The following is a 16,146-nucleotide window of genomic DNA, read 5'->3' as shown; positions in this document are numbered from 1 at the left end:
AACTATATGACAAAGAGCATTGTTCAGATGCTCCTTGGATTCTGACAGAATTGCAGCCACAAGCAATTCCTTGGGAAGCTTGTTCCATTGGCTGACCATCCTCTCAGTGAAGAACTTTTTCCTAATGTCCAGTCTGAACTTCCCCTCACACAGCCTCATTCAATTTCCTATCACTGGTCACCAGAGAGAGAGGAGATCAGCACCTCCTCCTCCCCTGCTTCCTTTGGTGGTGCATTCCTCCCCTCCTCAGACTACTCTACAATCTCAGGAATTCTCATTAGGATTAAGCCTTGAGGAATGACTTAGGCAATGAAGCTTCCCTCAGTCTTATCAAAAACTCATGCATGACTAAAGTGGGAAGGCACTGTCCTTAGCAGAAGCTTTTGTTGCCTAACAAAGGACAAGAGATAGTCAGCCATGCCCTGACAGCCCTGGAACATTAGTTGCCTGAATCATCCTGGAGACTAACAGAAGACTGAAGCCAAGCATTTTGCAACCCTATAAGCAGCAGTTTTAAGTGAGACCCTTGGAGCTCTCCTGGACCAGAGCCCCAGCCTCTCACTCTCAGTGGGACACCTCTAAGAGCCAGCCAACTCTCACACTCTGATACTTGGAGGACTGTCACTGAAAGCTGACAATGGAGCCTGGGTTGATACCCCACTCCTCAAGGCTCAGCCTGCTGAGAGATGCAAAGGTATTCCACATGAGTACTTCACTGACCTTGGTGTGGGGGGAATTTTTAATAGGTACCTTTGTACATATTGCCTTATGTCTGCATGTTTGAGGATCTGAGTGGCTTTAAATACCCTAGAGCAAGTACAGTATGAATATTGCCAACTTAGATTTATAGTTCAGTTACTTTGCTTTTAGTAAAGTCTATTGAATAATTTTGTAAGTGTTAAATTAGTTAATGATTAAGTGCTTCTAAGTACTTTACACATAGAACTCTTGAGCAAGCCTGAGTGTGGTGATGTGATGTTTTTATTGTATTTTGTATGTTCTTTGTACCCTAATGGTTCATCCCTACCTTCCCCACTTCTACTCCCAGTTGGTCTGCCCCAGATCCAAGCTGCTCCCCCAGTGCTCCCGATGTGGTTATCCCCTCCCCTTGTTCTGGCACCTTCCTTGTCAATCACCCAAACCCCTCCCAGAGTTCTGGACTGTTCTGTGCCTGTCACCAAAGCCCTCCCTAATTACCCTTTTATGGTCCCCGTCAATCCCCCGAGACCCTGCCCCGTCGGATACCTCCCCTCTTGGAAATCCCCTAAACCTCAATGCCCCATTGGGGCATGTGACCCCTTTCCCTCCATCCCTTGAGACTATTGGTCCGCGTGAATGTCTATCCCTGTCCATATCCCTCCCCCAAAGACCCCTATTGGTCCCCTGTCGGGCCATCCCCGTTGTAACACCTCCCTTTATAAGTTGTTGCACAGGGTCTGATCTTTGCTTGTGCTCCTTAGACTCCCTTCGGGCAATAAATTTGAAACTGTATCCAAAGGCAAGCCTCCCCGCAACTTTCTATCCTCTCCCTCGTTGGGGCTGCTGACAGCCACAGCGCCTGGAGCTTCAGCTCCCCTGGGCAGAGCTGGACTCCAGAGGAGCAGCTTTAAAGCCTCGAGCCTTTGGCTGCTCCCCGCTCCTGCCGCACACCAGAGGTGCTGGCCGGGCTGAAGACAGTGGTCACTGCGACACCTGAGGGTAAGTTTGGCAAGGGAATCCATTCTGAATGTTGTGACCCGATGGGAGTGTCTCCCTTACCATGTAGCGCTCTCATCCTTTTGTAACCCAGAGTCTGTGAAAATTATTTTAAATATGTTCTGATCCAGTTTTTTTTATATGCTTTATTTTATGTGGTAATAGGGTAAACTTTGCCACTGAATTCTGTTAAGTCATGCTTTCACAAACATATATTAAAACCTCTTTTTCTAATAACTTAGATGGTGACTCTTTTAAGTGGCCAAAATACTCATTCATGACATCCCCCTCAAGGAAGTTGTAGGCTGCAACGGGGTCACCCTTCGGTCTTCTCCAAGCTGAAGAAATCAAGTGGCCTCTGCCACTGTTTGTAAAGGTGGCACTTGAGGCTGTTCACCATCTTGGTCACTCTCTAATAATTTGATGTCATTCTTATACTGAAGTGCCCAAAACTACACACACAACTCTCCCTACAGAGGTGAGGTCACACCAGTGCAGAGAAGAGCTGGACAATTGCCTCCCTCAAACAGCTCAGAGTGCTTAGCTTGATATCCAGCCCACGACATGGTTGGCCCTTTTGGCTGCCTGGGAACACTGTTGAGTCATACCCAACTTCCCTTCGATCTGAGCCCCCAGATCTCTTTTTGTGAGGCTGTTCTTCAGCCTCTTGTCCCTGTTATTAGTGATAGATGCCTCTGCCTGAATTAAGGTGCAAATGAGACCATATGCTGGAGTAAACTGTATGGATTTTATTTAACAACAAACATGAGCTAGAGAGATAGAAAAAGAACTAGAGAAGAGAGAGAGAGAGAAAGAAAGAAATCAAGCAGAAGATCCACCACCCACACATCCAGGAGTGTCCCATTGGTCCTTCCTCACTCTGGGCTTCTCAGTGGTGGGGGTCCCAGGTCGTTCTTTTGGTGGTACCACCTTTATACAGTCCAGGTTCTGAGTATCTATGGAGATGTGTTCCTAATTTACATGGGAAGCGAGGTTGAGCGTGCCTTCATTGCATGCTAAGTGAGGGTGAGGTCCTCTTTCTGAGCATGCTTCCTCCAAGGTTTTGTTGGTTGCAGATACTGTCTGTCCCATAATATGGGGTGATCTTTGTTTGACCAGTGATGTGCATATGAGTAGTTGCTTCCTTTCACACAGCTTGCCATGGCAGAAATTTTTTGTCCAGATGCATTAAGCAGGATGTGCTAACCAGATATAGCCTCCACCAGGCCTGGAATTAGTGCCTTCCTGTTGCAAATTCCTCCTTTCTGTGCTTATCTTATGGCAAGTTCTTTCTCTAGCCTTAACATTAACAGTGTTTCAGAGAGGCAAATGTACTTTTTAACTCCTTACAGTCCCCAGTTTGCATATATAATCAAGATTACCCTATCTCAGGTGATGAATTCAGCACTTGCTCTTGTTATCTTTCATACAGCTGATGATTGCTAAAGCTCTCCAGTCAATCTAGATCTCTCTGTAGGACCTCTCTAGAAATGGGTTGTGGGAGGTTGAGGGTCTTTGGTGGTCTCAATCCTTTGGTCAACAGCTCATGCCCACTTCTTGACCTCATCTCGGCACTTGCACTGTCTTTTGTGTTGTGTGGTCTTCATGGACCAGAATAGGGAAGAATGGCTGTGGAGACCTTTAGGAGAAATGCGTCTTAATGTCTCTGTAAACACCGAGCAAGTTACAGAACCCAGACAGTTTGACCCAGACAGTTTGATTTTCTGAGCTTTAGGGTAATAGGAGTAATGGGTCTGCACAAAGTCTATTGCAGAACCCAGAGAGCCTGAACTTCAGGGGAAAATGACCATACATGTTCAAGAGGGAAAATATAGTAGGTGGTTCAGGAAGTCTATGCCTTCCTAGTACCTCAGCCAATAGGGAAAGGAAGAGGAGGGCATCATGGGGTCAGGAGTTTAGATAAAAGGAGGCTGTGTGCTCCAGAACCTTGAGAGACACTCCGTGGGGGCATGGCCTAGTGAACTCTCTCCCTTCATTCGAATACATTTGCAGAATTCCTCTGTCTCCTTTATGGATACTGGCTTTTCTCAGTGTGGTTTTTCTGCACAATGTGAATAGGCAAACACTTCTTTATTTCGGTGCCAGGAACACGGGGGATTACTCCTCCAAGCGTGTTCTGCTTAGTAAATAAAATCCATCCATTCTATATACTTTTTCTGGTGAGTCATTGTTACGTAAGTTCTTTTACATACTATGCATAATATGCCTGCTCTTAAATTTAACCTTTACCATAGCTGGTTTTGCTACTCAAATAACTTCATCAGTATTCCTACCCTAATTCAATCATTGGGCATCTCTACTGAGCTCTACTGATTGGAATCCTGGATATTCCAATCAAGATGGGAAGGGTAGGGGGTTTCCAAGCAGCGTAACTGGTGCGTATGATGGTCTCAAGAGTTTCTTGAACAAAATGTAAGATATCCAGTAGCTTCTCGTCAAGGTTTCTGTGGTTGCATATTGTAAACACGGCACTCCTGACATTCCTATGCCTTACACGTCACAATTTTCTACTTGCAATCATAACTAACTCTTTTGTCTGATTAAATCGATTATTTTATCAGAATATTTACAAGATTTCTTCTACCTGAAGTCTCAAGTGGTCCTCAGCTCGTGGCGAAATGTGAAAAAACCACTGTATTTTTCTTTAAAAACGTGATGCGCTTGAAGCAGGGAGCTGTGGGGGTTCTCTGGAGAGCTGAGAAGGCTGGAAGGGAGGCAGAGAAAGCGGCAGGGAGGAGGGGCTCAGCCCGGAGGCCCTGAGGACCGGGAGGCTCCGTCTGTTGCCGCTGCCCGCGGCACTGCGCTCGGCTTCCCCCGCGGCCGCGGCCCCGCATACCCCGCGCTGGGCGGGCAGGACGCGCCGGCCCCGCCTCTGCCGCCGCCCCGGAGCTCCCGCCCCGCTGCCCGGAGCCAGGGTCTCTTTCCGTCTCCGATTGGGGCCGCCGGCTGGGGTTGCGGACGAGTGGTCGGCCGGGTTCGGTGAGGACGTGCGCGGCGGCGGGGAGAAGGAAGGAAGGAAGGAAGGGAGCCGGGTGGGGAGCGGCGGGCGGCGGGGGCTGTGCCGTCCTGTCCTCCCCTCCGCCCGCGGGGCCGGCACCCAGCGGCTGCCTGGGGCCGCTCCCCGGGAGCTGCCGGCCCCTGCGGAGGGCTCGGGGCCGGCGGGCGGAGCCCTTTCCGTGGCTGGGCCGGGGAGCGGGGAGGCCGCGGGGGCCGCGCAGCGCCGGAGCGGGGTCGCGGTGGGGCGGGGGGCCCGGGCGGAGCGCGGGGCCCGGCAGCTAGTCCGCTGCTCGTCTCGCGGAATCAATTAACATCAGTTAATAAGAGTCCTGCGAGTGCCTGAACAAGGACAATGCGATGCGCAGGCTCCGGAAACATCCCCGCCCCGATCACCTTAAGGACGCAGAGGTTTGTTTGCTGTGTTTCTCCATAGGATATGGCAATCCGGGGAGATGCGGTCGAAAGATATTTAAAAAAACCAAAAACCAAACAACGAGGAAATCCCCCTCCCCCCCAAAACAAAACAGACAAAAAAGAGTAATCACTGTCAGGGTTGAAGACCAGGTATTTCGAGCGTCCTGTGTTTAAATTCTGCGATGAAAGTCCAGCGTTAGTGATTTTTTTGCTTCAGACACTCAGACGGCATCACAAGGCGTGCGGTAAGGAGCCGGTGCTCTGCTCTGTGTAAGAGGGACATCTGCAGTTGTGTATTGTGGTTGAACTGATAAAACTGTTTCTATTACTCAAGAAGAAAAAAAAGGTTTTTAAGAGGCATAGGCTCACTGTTTCTGCTTTGGGTCGTCTGTAGTTGATAGAATTAACTTGCTTATTCCATCTGCAGAGGCAGATGGAGATATGGGAAAAAAATGCAAGTACCCCATCAACGCGTAGCAACTTTCCTCCTGTGCTGTGGGAGATGTGCTTTGTATGCCCGTGGCATAAAAAAACCAGAGGCATCAGGTAGAACATGAGTAGATTTTCCCCTGGAGCACTGGATATGTTTCAGAAGCCCATAGGAATGCTAGTGGTTGTTTTCCTAGAAGTTGTTAGTAGGTTGACTCATCTCATTCTAGGAGCTCTGTGATAAGTTTGGGCATTTCCCTGCTCTTAACTAGCCTCCTGGGAGGACTTAAAAATAGAACAAAACAAACCCAGCTCATCATGACTCCCGGTAAATATTTTCTCCTTTTTGCATCTGAGAATGATGGGAGTAAAACTTGCTACTAACAACAAAAACTCCTAACTGGGCTCTTATCGCCCTGTTCCCTTGAACTAGCCAACTGATGTCCCAAAACATTTAGATATTCCTGGCAGAGAAAACAGACTTGTGATAATGATTGCTTTTATGTTACTGTCTGTGAAATTAAATCCATTACTCTTGATGCCTGTGCCAGTATAAAGGTTCCCCCGAGTCTCAAGGTGCAAAGTCTTGGAAAATGTACTGAGGTTGTTCCCAAGATGTTTACCAGCAATTATTAGTTCAGTGTTTGTGTGGATTACTGCAGTGAGTTGGGAGGCAGAGTTCAAGAATCCAGCTCCTTTGTAGTTCAAGCTTAAACAGTATTTTTTCCCCACGAAATAATATATTGTCTGATGTTTTGGCAGAAGAAAAAAAACATTACAGCATGCTTTATATCAAGTCTATTCTGGGGTGTTTGGGTTTCCTTCTAAATAGAAGCTAAAACTTTCTCCAGTTCATTGGTCTGCTAGATTTTTAGAAGAAGTTTTATTTTGTCATTTTGGTTCTGTTTTCTATTTAAGGCACAGCTTTTTTGCATTTCCCCCTTCCCACTAGTCTTAAAAAAAAGTAGTTGTAAAATCAGTAAAATACTCTGATTTTCAGGAGGCTGTCTCTCAAACACTGTCTCTTTAAAAGCCAACAAATTGCTGACTTAGATTGTTTTCTGCAGGCTAAGGTGTTTTGGTAGGAGAATATTTTTGTACATTTCTAAAAGTGACACAAAACAATCTTTCCCAACTATTTTATTTGCCTTTTTTTGTTCAGTTTCATTTGCTGCACCCATATCAGTGAGTTGGAGATGTGACACTTTGTCATAGCATTTGTGGTCTTTCTTGTAATAATTAACCTGTTGGTTTGATGTTGAGCCTTTCTTCTCTGTATTGAAGACTAAGAGTTGTCAGAGGGAGAGCAGTACTCCCCACTCCATAATTTTAAAGGCATGGCTGAAGACAGCAAAAGGAGTAAAGGAGGGAGCAGAAAACCATGAAGGTGCAATTCAACTCTCTGAGTTCCTAGAGCAGCTCCTGCTTTGCTGAGCATAGCTATGAGAGCTTGTGAAAAACCTTAGACCCTGCTGGTTACTCTGACGAAGAGGAAGGAAAAAAGCAAAGGCAAGGAAAATGTGGTTGTTCATTAGGTAATGCTAATCTTTGCCTGTATAAACTGTTACTGGGCACTAATGAAAGGAGACTGGTGCTTCACAGCAAATCGGAATTCAAAATCTGCCAGGGGATCTTTTGATATATTACTGGTAATCAGGACATAGGAGACTCTGGTGGTCTTGTTGGTACGGGTCATTGCTCCTTTGGTAAAAGCAGCACTTCAAGCTTATTGGCTGTTGTCCCTTCTAGGAGCCAAGACCAGTGAGGAGCTCCTTTTCCTCCAGTGAGTGCTCCACCTCTGTCTGAAGAGACACACAAGATTGCTGAAGTAAGTGATCTTTTTTTTACTTTTTAAAGTGAAATTGTGGGAGCCATTTTATTGTCTAGTTTGCTTCATCCTGAAGCATCACAAGTAGCAGCATCAGTGCAACTGAAGAGGTAGAAATGGGGAAGAAAATAGGTTTGGGGAAGATATAAACTTACTTACCTGTCTTTGTTACTCAAAGCATTTCTAAGTTATATTCAGTACTGTTACAGCCAGTTTTTTTAAGAACTGTAGTACTTTCCTATTGCTGACAGGGAATGGATTTTTATTTTTTCACACATTTGATTGCTAGACACTACTAGGGTGTTTCTGACTACCATTTGTGTTTCTGATAAACATAAGCAACTCAAGTTCTCAGGAGTTTCAAAACTGCATAGGGCAGTGGAAGTGTAGAAGAAAAAAGCTGTCGGATTTTATACTTGGAGGAATTTCAGGGAAGCTAATTTAATGGAAGGATTGATATTGTAACTTATAGTAGGCAGGAAACTTCACCAGTCAGAAGAGAAGCTGTACTTTTGAAAAATACTCCTGATCTTGAAGGTAGCGCTGTGCCTTCATGCTGGATATAAATGGTCTCCAGAAAATGCAGATATGCCAAAGAGCTCTTCCAGTACTGCTTGTGGAAGATTCCCATGACTGAAATTCAATTAACTTCCTAATTTGCACTTCAGTGAGTATCCTGTACATAGATTGCAAGCTTGTCTCCAATGAGTAGTCATTAGACATTAAGTGATTAGGGAGCAATACTTCTAAAAGGGGATGTCTACAGCTACTGGGGATGTAAGACAGTTGTTGAAATGGGCCTTGAAACTTGAAAAGAACTTGCAAATTCTTCAGAGGTTGAAGCATGTTCATGGTTTCTCAGTGTTTCTCTTGTTTCTGTGAAGTGTGTGAAATACTGAGGCCTGGAAAATAGGCCCTGAGATGAAGTTGACTCTCAATGAACCTTCCAACCAAACACTGTATAATGGTATTCTCTTATTAGCGAAAGATGCGTGATCATTAGTGAAACATGTAGTGTGATAGGAACATATTTCTTTGTGTTCAGAGGCCCTTCAGGGCCGTGAAATCAGATATCTGGCCTTGTTTGGAGGTACATGGTCAAAGCCAGCTGCCTTGGTTCCTCCTTGGGCCCTGGCCAGGCTTTGTGTGGAACCCAAGAGGACAATTGTTACAAATGGAGAGGGGAGTTGTAAACAATTTTCTGCCTCTGCCCAGGCCTCTGGCAGTAGACAGTAACTTTACTGAGGCGGCCAGCACCCCAAAACCCACTCTGGTTGCAGGTTCTTCATAGTGACCGATCAGGCCTATTACAACATGGATTATTTATTGAATAGCCCAAGAAAAACAGACATAAGACTTTAACCAGACTTCTTACTACACAGGATAAACAAAGAAACACTACTAGTAGATAACATACAGTGCACGGTTAAAGTACCCAGTTTTACAGCTAGCAAAGACATAGTAAGAGATTAGAATGCAGTGTATCTTACCAACCAGTTCCTCATGGGGCATACATCAAATCCTTCCTCTCAGTTTCTGGAAAAGTATCTATGAAGATGTGTCCAAGTGTCATAAGAGAAGTCCTACACGTTTCCAGGGAGTGTGTAAGAGGCTTTTATCTCCGTAATAATTTGTGTGGCTTTTATAGTTGTAAAGAGCAGTGTCTTTAGGTCAATAGTGTTTACTTTTTTTATCTCCTCGCACATCTGCTCTCCAGACCACCAAGATGTTGATTCTTAGTCAGAGGATCTCAGCCCTCTTGGCGCCAGAGATGACTCCTTGCTGGGCCTTTGACCTGGCCTGGGTTATCTCTTCCGTGTACACCAGCCATCTGTGATAGAGATGGGGGGGAACATGTCCTGCCACAACAATGAAACCAGGTGTTCCTGCACTAGAAGGTATGGAAGCTTGTTTATTCAACAACATAAAATCTGGACCCTCTCACAGCAAAGATGGAGACCTCACCAGTGGGTGGACGCACCTGAAGAATTTCCCAGTTACCAGGAGTGGCTCTCCAGTCCTTCGCTGTGACTGGAGCTCCCCAGCTGAAGTGCAGATCTGGATGATGATAAAATATTAAGATAACTGGTGATGTACCTTCATTAATCACTATAGGCAACCTGCTGTAGTAATGATTAGGTGCATTGCTTAGCTTATCCTTTTGTAATCATTTGCTGTTTTGAGCTATAGTAAATTACACTTTACACTAAAAAACACCTCAAGTTGTTGTCTGTGTCTTTTGTGCTGACCATGTCAACTGGCGGAACAGTGTGATGGTAAATAGAAATTTGCAGCTGAAGCATAAGGGGTATAGGTATTTTCTAAAAAATGTCGTTCCAGCCAAGAAAAGGCAGCTTCATCTTTAGCTGACCCTCACCCATCGTGGTATTACTCACAACTAGAAAAGCATGAGCTAGAGATGATACTTACAGATATGTGTTTCAATTATATACATGAACTTTGCTACAGAAGCAAGGATATTCCTGTATAAAGGAGTCTGATGCTACTAGTAGAAAAGCTTTCATCTGTAGGATTCTGAATAGAATGTCAATTTGTCTGATGAATCCAGTCCCTGTTATTAATGCATTTTCCCTGCAAATCTTTTCTGTTAAAAATTGCTTTCTCAGGCTTACAGCTATTACTCAAAAGTGAACATTTTTTTTTTTTTCTCTGAGGAGTGTAAGCAGTGAATGCGTGGTTGAAACAGTCAAACAATACAATCTTGAAGATTTCATTTTGTTCTGAACAGTGACATCGCTTTTGCTGGTGCTGTTGCTTGGTATCATGGAGAACTAGAATGTTAAAATTCCTTGTGAAGCATGGCTCCTCCAAATGGCGGGAGTTCATAGTGTTTGCAGAAGATTCACTTCTACCTTTCAGAATAACCTCTTGGAGCTCAGTTTAGATGCTGCTTATGACAAATTCAGATTTTTCTGTATCTAGTGCTTCTGGTTGTTGGTATGTGGAATGGTATTTATCTGTATTAGCTCATTTGTGGTGAGAAGAATGACTTCTTTATTCTTGACCCGTTGACCATGACCACATTTCCCATGACACTTGTGGCAGTGTTGCTGGGTACAATTATTAGCTGTAGGACAGTGGATTGAGACCATTGCCAGATACCATGGAATGCTTTTTCCTTGATTTTTGTACCATCCCTGAATAAGTCTTAAAATTGAATTACATAATTGTAATTTCTCAACTGCAGAATTTCCAGATTCCCTCCAAGATTTAAGGCACATTCAGAGATTGAGGCTTGTTTCATTGTTTTTCTACATTTGTTTTGCCGATGGGCAGGGCGAGAAAAGACACAGGCACCAACTATAAAGGAGTGAGTGTAATTTACTATGATATGAAACTGCAAAGAATTGCAAAAGGATAAGATAAGCAAAGGATAAGCATCAGCTAGGGGAAGCCACTGTCACAGCAAGGGACTGGAGAACCACTCCTGGTAACTGGGAAATCCTGCAGGTGTTTCCACCCACAGGAAATGAGGCTTCTGACTTAGCAGTGAGAGGGTCCCATTTTTCTTCTGTTGAATAAACAAGCTACCATAACTTTTAGTGCAGGAACATCTGGTTTCTTTCTCCTACTGGATTTCTTCCAAAGCATGGCTAAGGCTCAAGGAGGAACCAAGGGAGTTGTCTTTGATCCTATACTCCAAAACAAGGCTAGATTTGGCCTTGCCTGGTTTCTAAATACTGAAACCATGTTTTTCCAATGAGTGGATACATGTATCAAATTGTTAATTATTTGGTAATGAGCAGATACCTATAATATTTGGTTGGAAAGTTCATCTAGAAGTCAACTTTCGCCCAAGGTCTGTTGTTCAGGCCGTAGTACTTCATCATTTTGCTGGTGGTACCGTGAAGTGTGATAAGTAGAAATCTGCAGCAGTAGTCCTGCATCAAACATTTTTATTGAAACCAAATTTCAAATTTTTCTAACATAAATACTGAAATTGGAAACTTGTGAGTGCAGCAGGATGTTCTTTCTGTATAAGTGGGGGTGAAACAGCTTGAACTTTGCCCTACTTGCAAAAATCACCAGTGATGGAGGGAGGGTGGTCGTGCTGCTTTTGGTGTTGAAGAATGCTGATATCAGCCTGACTGAAACACCTCAAAATTAAACAATATGAGGAAGTGAAGAAACTGGTGTTTCCTGACAGGAACTGGCACTGGCAGGGATGTGGGAGACAGATGTTTCCTGATAAAAGGAACCAATGAGTGGTAGTGCTAATCATATATTTTAAATGCCCTTGTTAAATTTGATACAGTTGATGATTGCCCATACCTCTGATCTGTCCAGGTCTCTCTGAAGGGTCTCCCTGCCTTCAAGTGAGTCAACAGCTCCTTCTACTTTAGTGTCTTAGACAAACTTACTTAGTATTCCTTTGAGTCCTGCATCCAGGTCGTTAATGAAAATGTTGAAGAGCACAGGGCTGAGGATGCAGCCCTGTGGAACCCCAGTAGGTGATGGGTCACCAGTCTGATGTCACCCAGGTCACTACAATGCTTTGTGCCTGACCCGTGAGCCAGTAGCTCACCCATCACATGATGTGTTTATCCAGCTGTGTGCTGGACATTTTGCCTGAAGGACACTGTAAGAGACAGTATTGAAAGCTTTACTGAAGTCCAAAAAGATTCGTGTGCTGGCTTTCCTAGATCAACTAGGTGGGTTACCCTGTTGTAGAAGGAAATCAGGTGTGACAAGCTGGCTTTCCCCTCATGAAGCTGTGCTGGCTGGGACTGGTGACTGTTGTCCTCCAAGTGTTTTTCAGTATCTCCCAGAAAAATGTTTTCCATGATTTTACCAGACACTGAAGTGATGCTGATAGGCCTCTACTTTCCAGGGTCCTTCTTCTTGCCCTTCTTGAAAATTGGGACAACGTTCGCTAGCTTCCAGTCAGCTGGGACTTCTCTGGATTCCCAAGATCACTCAAAAACCATCAAGAGAGACTTTGCAATGACACCAGCAGCTCTTTGAGGATTATTGGATTAATCCCATCGCGATTTGTCAGAAGTTGATAGGTAAAAGGGGGAAAAACACTGTTGGAAATGGTGGAATGGGAATCTGCAAAGTGAAGTGACTACTAATCTTCATATGCTTAAGGTTAATGTAAATACACTGTGATTGACTGGCAATCTGAGATTTTGGTAATTTCCGACAAATAATCCCCTATTTCACTTCTAAGAATTTTGGGGCAAGAAAATTCAGGTGTACTGGTGCTGTTGTGACATCTAAAATACAGTTATAAAGAGAGGAAAATGAGAATTATGGGTGTTTATGTACTCTTTGGGCATATTTAGTTGATTCAGGCCGTCTTTCTCTGACACTGTAAGTCAAACATGCTGAATTAGATTTAAATGCTTTAGGTGAAATGAGACATGCTGCTGCAAGTCCAGAAGCAGAAACAGGAGAGCAAAGTGTTGCTGGCCTGCAGCTGAACTTTAGTCCTTTCAGTTCTTGGAATCTTCTGTTTGCTGAACTACGTTCTGGAGAGGTACAAAATAGCTGTGATCGCAGTGGCTGGCATTGAAATATGTGTGTTTATAGAGTTTTGGTTCTATTAAATGGAGCTTTTAGCAATGAATAAGAATATTTTAGAGCTATTGTGAGTGCCTTCGGTACACTTGTTGTGGAGGAGATTTAGACCACTTAGGGAACCACTGGCACAGGTAGCTGGAAACGTGGTTTTACTGAAGTAAAATGATGTAGAAGTGAGGCTTAAGAAAGTGCCCTGGCAAGGTTTTACAATGATAGTAATAATTCAAAAGTATTCATACGTTATCATAATGCCCTATGATACAAAGTTATGCACGATACCAGTCACCAAAGATCTGCAGTTGGTACGGAGTCTTTCAGCCTCAAGGAGTAACTTGGAGGTGACGCAATGCAAGGGGAGGTTACAACCGTACAGCTGGCTGCTTAGCAGGGAGAGATCAAAAAAAGGCTCCTTTGGGCTTTCATATTTGTGGGATGAAGTGGTTGGCTCGTAGTCAAATTGAATGCCATGGAAAAGGTAGGCATAAGATTCCTTGCACTCACAACTTCATTTGTTCCTTACTAATTAGTCCTGGAAGAACTACCTGCTATTCATGTCTTATTCGCATGACTGGTGTTCCGGTTTCCCAGCTCTTACACATCAAAACTCTCTGTGTCACCCTGTTCCTGTGTGGGTTTTCAAAGAACAGGTTGGAACTAGAGAAGTTCTTGACCTGGTCATGGCCTAGGCTTTTACTTCCTTGTGAGCCTAAGTCAACCTCAATAATTTGGTCTGGGAGTTGAGCTCATCCCTATGACTACAGTCAATCCACTTTATTGACCCAAAGAGTGGTAGTACAGTTACCTCTTTGCCTCTGTCATCAGTGTGTGTTGTATTGCACATAAGTGGTGAAGGTACAGTTATTTGATGAGTTGCTTAGCTTAAGGTTTATAATTAATGCTTGTTATGTACCATTGCACAAACAGATACTGATTTAGGAGAAGGGTTGGAAGTGTTGTTGGCTCATATTCTAATCCCAGGTGCAATGTGTGCAGAGCAAGGAATAGAGAGGGTGGCCTAGCTGACCTGGACCTTATCATGACAAAAGTTTAGAGCCTAGGAGACTTAATATTTGCATTTGGAGGAGGGAATAGATTGGGTAAAGAAAACAGACTGCAAGACACTTTCAGAAATACCTTTGGTACTGGCATACAAAAAGACTCCTTTAAAATAACCCCAACACTTTACATTCTGGGCAGGACCCTGGCATTTACCAGGGAGAGAAAAAGTTCCTGGTGTTCTTTGAGGGCTGAAATTTGGGATTGTATCTTGTGTATCATTCCCATACGTATGTGCTAGGAAAGTCAGCAATATCCTGGTGATGAGAGGCACATCAAGAGTGGGAGAAATTTTAGCTAATATTGCTCAAGCTATCTTAGCATCAATGGTAGGACTATAGCCATAGCCTGGAGGTAGATGAGTAAAGGTATAATTAATGCCATTCCAAGTACAAGCAAAGTGAGCTTGGTAGGCCTAGTGGGTTGGACACTGGAGGAATGTCTTTAATGTCTAACCTGACTATGCACAGGTAAGAGGAAAGGTAAATGGCACTGATTGTTTTGGCAGCTTTTGAGACTGCAGTATGAGGCAGAGAGGGGGCAAAATTTATGCCTAGGTAGCCATCACAGGCAGAATGGAAGCTTCACACAAGGTTTATCAGGGTGACCTTTCTGATGAGTCACAGGGTGCAGAAAGGATCCCGTTGCTTTCTAAACTCAGAGAGGAGTCTGAGTGTAGCTGGATGTGGTTCTAGCCCCAGGCTGAGTCAAAGGTTTATGTCTAAAGAATTATACAGGTGTCGTTGAATCTTTATACAACTTCATCTCACAGGATAAAGGAAGGCAGACCAATATGGAAAAATGATTTATTTTTATGGTGTTAATAGCGATGAAAATATTGATCATAATACTGGTTAGACTAAAGGACCTTAATCAGAATTAGATGCTATGCAGTTCAGATAGTTAACTATAATTACAGTGACAATTTTAAAGCTGGCAAAATAATTAAATACAGATTGATGTTGCTCACTCATACCATGTCTTTGGGCATATCTCTTTAACTCAGCTTCAAGAAATAACCTTGAAGGTGTCTCCATTCAAAGGAGGAATCTCCACCCACAGTTCTAGAAGGGAGTATGTTAAGAGTGTTGGAAGCATAAAACAGTGAAGAAAATAGCAAAGCTCAGTATGAGGTGGAGCCCACACATCAGAGCATCAGTGATCAGAGCAGACATGGGAACCTGATGGAGGTTTGTGTTTCCATGGCATCGGGGAGGAATGTAAAGTGGGAAAGGAGCAGTGCAGTCTCAATACCAGGAAATGTTTTGTACAATTGCTGCCAGGTATACCTCCTACCAAGAAATACTGCATACAACACAACCACAAAGAACAGAAAATTTGACCACCCACAGCACTTTGGACAATAATGGCTGATAAGGTATGAAAAGACCCTGATATTGTGTTTAGCTGGGGGATGACAATTTGAAATGAAAATTTTAGGGACTCATCTTCCTCGCCTTCTGCAGAAAGGGCACCATTTGGTAAGACTTGTGTCCTCGGCTATGCTGAGTGTTTTGACGTGATTGCCACTGTATTGTTAGGGCTGCTCTGCAGTTTATGCAGATACCACTGGCAATCCAAAAGAGCCATGTATGTTGCATTTAATAAACCACAGTATTTGTGAATCTGACTCGTTCTTTTGAATGCAACTGGACTTACAGTTAATAGACTGTTGGAACACCTAGTGCCAGGCCCTTAGTTATGTTTTTGTAACAGGTTCCTGCTGTTAAAAATTGGGACTGGGCTTTTATAGTGATTGACTTGTCAGTCAGATGTTCCTGGCCAGCTGTTTCCACTCAGTAGCCTTAAGCTCAGCAGTGTCAGGTAAATTACCAGTATTATCACTTCTTGTTTGCTTTATCAGGAGCTTTGTTACATCCTCACCTGTGCCCGTTTCTGCCAAGAAACATTGTTCTTCACCTCCTCAGAGTGTTTAACTTTGGGATTATTGGATGAGGCTGGTCTCAGCATTGTTCTACACCAAGTAGAAGCAGCATGATCCCCCTTCTCCATCCATCACTGCTAACTTTTACAGTCAGGGTATTGTTTGAGCTGCTTTACCCCCACGGAGGCAGTGTGTCCTGCTCCAGTAGCCCTGGTCAGATGCCAGGAGCCATTGGACTTGTGAGCTGACTGGCTGGGGCTGTGAAAAGGGGAAG

At 44.1% G+C, this 16,146-nt stretch overlaps 1 protein-coding gene across 5 annotated transcripts in view; it reads left to right on the top strand.

Annotated features, from left to right (window-relative positions):
• The first annotated feature begins 1,475 nt into the window (after nt 1–1,475).
• Nucleotides 1,476–16,146, top strand: part of RESF1 (retroelement silencing factor 1) — a 28,147-nt gene continuing 13,476 nt past the window's right edge. Inside the window, exons 1-4 of one of the 5 annotated variants that reach the window (XM_048300722.1) lie at nt 4,608–4,695; nt 5,147–5,372; nt 7,306–7,384; nt 12,237–12,414. The gene's annotated coding sequence lies outside the window, so the exon portion shown is untranslated. Of the gene's footprint in view, nt 1,699–4,607; nt 4,696–4,964; nt 5,122–5,146; nt 5,373–7,305; nt 7,385–12,236; nt 12,415–16,146 lie in introns of those variants that run through there. The other 4 variants (XM_048300723.1, XM_048300720.1, XM_048300721.1 and 1 more) reach the window with 4 other exon arrangements.

This window comes from Corvus hawaiiensis, chromosome 4, assembly GCF_020740725.1.
Source record: "Corvus hawaiiensis isolate bCorHaw1 chromosome 4, bCorHaw1.pri.cur, whole genome shotgun sequence".
Lineage (NCBI taxonomy): Eukaryota > Metazoa > Chordata > Aves > Passeriformes > Corvidae > Corvus > Corvus hawaiiensis.
Note: the sequence above shows the minus strand (reverse complement) of the source record. Positions and strands in the feature narration are given on the sequence as shown.